Consider the following 6,000-nt stretch of genomic DNA (forward strand, 5'->3'; position numbering starts at 1 on the left):
ACAGTTTCAGGTACAGAGAAAAATTAAGCAAATGGCACAGAGATTTCCCCCACATATGCACTACCTCTCCATTCATTCATTTTAACATTTGAATAGCACACGCTCCCTCTCTTTTCTGTGTCCCATGGAATATGTTTGTCAAATTGTCTGACTTTATAATTAAGGAAGGTTTCAAGGCTATCAGTTTGATTGAAGATCCATTCTCATTATTCATAACATTATACGTAGAGGTAGTTGATTTAGGAAATTGGGTTGAATGTACGCTGACCCAGGGTTGGCTACACAGGATTAATTTTTCTTTTATATGACTTTTAAAAATTAAAATTCTGATCTTTTCTGGTGGAGTGCAAAATTTAGTAACTTGAGTATAGTGGTTAGTTGAGTTTTGTTAACAGAGGTACTTTTTGATTTATAAATAAAGCTTGAACTAGGGAAGGGTGACTAGGACTTTGCTCAGGACATTAAAATTGAAGGGAAACAAATAACAATAATAATGCTTATTTTTAAAATGCTTTAAAATCAGTGAAATAGGAATCTGCCAGGAAGTGGCTAACACACTTCTGTAAGCTACATCATGAATTTTAGTTTTAATTCAATTAGCTCAATTTTATTGCATTGTCTTTAGTAAGGTTTACCTTCTGAAAAAAAATCTGCCCCCCACCAAAAAGTCCTACTTTGACATCATATAAACATGTATTCACTCTTGTCTACAGACCAACTTTTATTTCAAAATCTTATTAGCATCAATTCTATCCACTTGAATTTGTTGTTGACATTGACTTTACCTCAGAGGCACCTGAACTAATTGAGCTAATTGAACTAAAACAATAAGATTTTGGCAAAAATCTCTTAAAATGAACACTGACTAGAATTTAGTTATTTTTAAAATAATAACATAGCTGTTCAGTACTTTTTCAGTTCATCTGACTTAAAGGTAGATGTCATAAGTTGGGAAAGAGTGCCAACTTCCTCTTCTGTACAGGGATTTTCAAAACTAATGTTATATCAGCACCAAGAAATTCATAAGAATAGTTAAGCAAAGATACAGAAGAAACAATGAATAGTATATATCCCTTGTGGGATTTTAAAATATGGCACTAATCCAGTTGGGAAAGAAAGACCTTCAACAACCATGCTTATTAGGTTAAAAATACTCTTGTTAACCCTGTACAACCCCAAACACAGAAAATATTATCTAGTAGTTCTCAAGGAGTGGCAGTGATCAATGGGCTGCTTTTTGAACCAACATACCCAAATTCACCGCATAGGATTCTGATCCCCTCTGAGGGGAATGTTTCCCAACAAAGAACTCAAACATGAACAGATGCAATAAATTTGAACCACACTCCCACATGCAATACTTAATTGTCCTGCAAGTACAAGTTGGCTTATAATAAAGAAGTTTAGGTAGGTAAATGGTGGAAATTTTAGATGTGCAGAAGAGACAACTATACGCATATATTTCATCTGCAAATAAGATATATAATGAGAACAGCTGACAAATGTGATTTCTGCTATTAGATATACATCTTGGAGAAGGACATATCTGGAGAAAGTCTTGTATCTTCATGGTTATAATATTTAATGGCTAAATAAAAAGCACACTTTTATACTTGGAAAGAAACTTGCAGTTATTTGTTACATTTTTCACAAGAGAGAAAGATTTGCCTCTGTGGCTATTTTTATTATGAGGTTCTTATCTCCACACTTTAATGCTTCAAAAATTATTTTCTGTAGAAATGTGCAGATGGCATCAGTATAACCTTTGATATTACAATCAGGTCAAAATGAGGGAGGAGAAAGAGACAGAGTTTCCAATTCAGGAATAGAATGTTAGAGATGCAAAACCTTATCTAGTGTTATTACTTGATTCAGGGCCTTAGAATTAAAGAAGAAAGAAAAAGTTTTAAAGCTTTGAACAGTCTGTAAAAAAAAAAAAGAGAAAAGCATTATGTCTCCTACTCACAAAGTTGTATTATAAACTGAATACCAAAGAGTCATGCTGCATGATTATCATGTAGAAAATCCCAAGGAATTTATATATTTTTAAAAAATCCTTTTAGACTTAACAAGGGAATTTAGCATTCTCACAGACACAGGGTTATAACGTAATAAGAAGCCATTTACATACTAGCAATGAACAAATCAAGTTTTGCCTATGGAAATCAAAATTTAAAATACAATGCCATTTTCAATATCCCCAAACTGAAATATTTTTGGTATATGTCTAACATATATTGTCTATATGCTGGAAACTGCGAACTGATGAAGTAATAAAAGACTGAACTAATGGGAAAGGCATACTGTGTTCATGGATTAGAAGACTTAAAGTAGCAAAAATATTGCCTCTGTCTAAAATTATCTACAGGTTTAATGTATCTTCATCAAAATCCCAACAGGATTTTCTGTAATTATCAATCAGCTGATTTAAAAATTCATAGGGAAAAGCAGAAGATGTAAAATGCATAAAACAGTTTTGACAAAGCATGTTTGGAGGATCACCTACCTAATTTGAAGACTCACCATAGAGCTACAGTAATCAAAAAATGTGGTATTATCAGAGGAATAGACACATAGGTCAATAGAACAGAATAGAGTTCCAAATAGACCCAAACAGATGTGGCCAACTGATTTTTCACAAAGATGCAAAAACAATTCAAGGAAGATAGGATAAACAGTTCTTTCAAAAATTGGATATCCATAGGTTGGAAAAAGAAAAAAGCCTAAACCTCATACCTTATACAAAAAAAAATAATTTTTAGGGGTCATGCTTCTAAATGTAAAGTGTAAAACTGTAAAACTTTTAGAAAAAATAAGAAAACATATTTGTTGCTTAGGTTTAGGCAAAGCAGTCTTAGAATCAACACCAAAGTCATGATCTATAAAAGGACAAAAAGAAAATAAGATTTCATTAAAATTTAAAACCATGGCACTCTGGAAAAATCTATGAAGGAAATGAAAAGGAAAGCCATAGAGTCGGAGAAAATATTTGCAAGTCACCTGTCCAATAAAGGACTTACATCCTGAGCATTTAAAAAAAATCTACCTAAAATCAACAGTAAAAAGGTAGAAGTCCTGTTAGAAAATGGGCAAAAGACAGAAATAGACATTTCAGAAAAAAGAAATATAGATAGCAAATAAGCCCATGAAAGAATGTCCTAGTTCATAAGCCACTAAGAAAATTCAAATTAAAACCATAATAACATAGTACTGTATACCTAAAAGAATAACTAAAATAGAAATTAGTGACAAGAAATTTTGGTAAGGATATGGAAAAAGTGGATCATACATTTCTGACAGAAATGTAAAATGGCAAAGTCACTCTGGAAAATATGTTAGTTTTTTTTACAGAAAGTTACACATATACTTACCAGATGACCCAGCAATTCCACTCTTAGGTATTAGGAGAAATGTTTATGGCAGCATTATTTATAATAGCCAAAAACTGGATATAACCCAAATGTCCTACAAATGGTGAGTGGATTACCATGGAATACTACTCAACAATAACATGGAACAAATTATTCATACATACAGCAAAATGTATGGCTCTGAAGAACATTATACTGAATTTTAAAAAGCCAATTTCTAAAGATTATGTTGTTTATGATTCCGTTTATGAATCATTTTCAAAATAATGAAATATCTTAGTGTTGGACAATAGATCAGTGTTTGTCAGGGAGTAGAACTGCCAAGAGTGTGGCTATAAAAAGGACAGGATGAGAGAATTACTTTAGGGTGATGGAACAGTTCTGTATCTTGATTGTGGTGGTAGTTACATGGATTTATGCATGTGATAATATTTCACAGAATTAGTCACCAAAAAAAAAGATGCATACACTGTTGCAATCCGAATAAAATCTGTGTTGCACTGATGTCAATTTCCTAGTGAGGTAATTAATTGCACTATAGTTTTATTAGATGTTGTCACTGGTGAAAGCCAGGCAAAAGACACATGGGGTATCTCTGTTCTATTTATGCTTGCAATTACATTAATTTAAAATGGTTTCAAAATAAAAAAATTTTTAAAATGAATGAGGGAATGAATGGATAAATAAACAAAATAGAGACCTGCAACTATACTGAACTATTGATTAGTGACAATGTGTTAATAAAGAAAAAAAAGAAATAGAAATTGAAAGCATGCTTTATTTTATATTTTTTCCCTTCATTTAGAAGATATTTTATAGTCAAAGCTTACTACCCTGGTATCACTGGGAATCCAGAAACATTGAAGATATTAAGTATTTCACAGATAATTTCTAGGGTTGGCACAGAAAGACCACAGATGGACTCAAAGATTAACAAACATACAGGTCTTTGCAAGACATCCCCAGCAGCAGCATGATCTATGAGCCATTTGTTTCATTTAAACTGAAATATTTGGAAAGCAGGAGCAGTCCTTTGGGACATAAGGAGAAAGGAAGGAGTACAATGAAATCCCATCTGATGACTCAGCATTTGATTTTTGTCTGCTGGAGCCATTTAGTACAAAGCACATATCATATAAATAAAATTTTTTTTTCTAGTCCTTTTATATCATGATCAAAATGGCATATGATTAAGGGAAATATTTATTCAATGCTCAAGAATTCCTTTAAAAATAGCATACTGTATGGATGCATGAGTTAATATATCCTTCCCATTAGTGGTGGTTCTGTTCTCTTACCCAACAAATTCACATTTGTCAGGAGGATAGGTTTTCTCCCAGTTTGTGTGAAATCAGAGAAGTAGGCACCCACAGTAAAAACAAAAGGGGATGGGGGCTGCCAGTGAGCTAGGAGAGAAGTGCTGTGTGATTTAGATGGGGGTCACAGGTTAAAAAGTTAGTAATATAGTCTAAAACATTTGATACTGTTATGAATATTCTTTCAAAATAAAGTCTTAGTCACAAGTTTGCCCTCAGAAAGTAGCATTCTTTGTTCTCAAAAGAGAACATTGATCCTTTTGATAAAAAGCAGTACACAAACAATTCAACAAACATTTATTGAATGGCTACTATTTGTTGGTTACCATGATAAGCATTGTGAATACCTGATAAACAAAACATACAAGGTCTCTGCCTTCGTGAAACTGATAGTACATCAAGGAAAGCAAACATTTTTAAAAACCAAATACTTCATTTTTTTTGGTAAATAAGGATTATAAAGACTGTGACATTTATAAAAATGTGTGCTAGGAGAGAAAGCACCATGATTTATATAATACACACAGATGCCTCTCTGAAGAAGTGACATTTAATCTGAGGTCCAAAATATGAGCAGCCATTAGCCAGGTGAAGGCAGAGGGGTCATCTCAAGAAAGGCATTAGCATGAACAAAAGCTCTGAGATAGGGAAGAGCTTGGTGAATGTGAGGAAGTACAATAAATGTGTCTGGAGTATAGTAAATGAGAGAAACAATAAATAGAAGTTGGTAAGCTAGGCATCAGCCAGATAAGGGTGTTGGACATCATGAAAAGGAGTGTGTATTTTGTTTGTAGTGCAATGGGAAGTCAACAGATTTAGGCAGGGAGATGACATAAAAATGTCCATGTTTTAAAAAGTTTGCTCAGGCTACTATAGCTCAAGCATGAAATCAGGAAAAACACCTAAGAATATATTTGAGAATCTATATTTGCATTATTTCCCCACATCTTAATAAGGTGGCAGACACTAGAGTCACCCATGAGGGTTGGTTTCTTATACTAACTGCACCCCTAATGAGTTTATAGCTGTGAGCAAGTCAGCTAGAACACCTAACATTTGTTTAGTGCTTAAAGTTTTGCAGAGTATTTTATGTGCATTTTATTATAAGTCACAACAACCCTGACAGGTACATAGCATCTATTTTATCGTCATTTCAAAAGAGGAATAAACAGGTAAGTAACTGTAGAAAGTCCTACAGCTAGATAATGTCTGCCAGGGAACCAGGGCATATGTTTCCTCTCACCTCATTCAATTATTTTTCCTACTCCACCATGCTGACTTCCATATTAATTCTCTCTCTCAATTTCTCCATG

This window comes from Manis pentadactyla, chromosome X (assembly GCF_030020395.1).
Source record: "Manis pentadactyla isolate mManPen7 chromosome X, mManPen7.hap1, whole genome shotgun sequence".
In the NCBI taxonomy this organism is placed as follows: Eukaryota; Metazoa; Chordata; class Mammalia; order Pholidota; family Manidae; genus Manis; species Manis pentadactyla.